The sequence below is a fragment of the Fukomys damarensis genome, unplaced genomic scaffold, assembly GCF_012274545.1.
Source record: "Fukomys damarensis isolate Sample0158 unplaced genomic scaffold, DMR_v1.0_HiC HiC_scaffold_15, whole genome shotgun sequence".
Lineage (NCBI taxonomy): Eukaryota > Metazoa > Chordata > Mammalia > Rodentia > Bathyergidae > Fukomys > Fukomys damarensis.
In genome coordinates, this window is record NW_022900927.1 from 48989297 (window position 1) to 48989963 (window position 667).

A 667-nucleotide genomic window follows, 5' to 3' on the forward strand; every position below is an offset into this window, starting at 1 on the left:
TATATAAAATCTATCCACATTTTTAGCATCACAATTCATAATTGCAAAGTCTTGGAAGCACCTTATATGTCCACCAACAGAAGAATGGTTAAAGAACATGTGCTACTTATATAAAATTGAGTACTACTATGCCATGTACAATGATAACTGTGTCAATTTGTAGGAAAGTGGAAATAGTACGATAATATAATATTAAGTAGAAAAAATTAAACACACAAAATTAACTATCACATGGTTTCTCTAATATAAGAAATATAAATATAAAACAAATATAAATCAAATATAAGTAAAGAACAAAATGAAAGATAAATAATTGGAAACAGAGACCTTTTGCCAAGGGGAAAGGCATCAAGAGATTGAGTGAAGGGTTGGAAAAAGCATTAAATGTGTTATTATCGTGGATCACCCACCCCACAAGGAAAGTGCATCACTATAAAATTCAATCGTGTACTGATCAAAAAACAAACATTGAAAAGGAAAAGATTTCCACAGTAGGATCACATACCAAAAGGCTTTTTATAAACATTTCCTTTGATTAAAAATAAAACATTTAAAATGCTGCTGCTTGAAAGTTATCCTTCCTTTTATTTTAGTTTTGGTATTTATATTTATTTTTCAATCCATTTTCCATTTCTGACCAGAACTTCCTTCATATATATATACATAT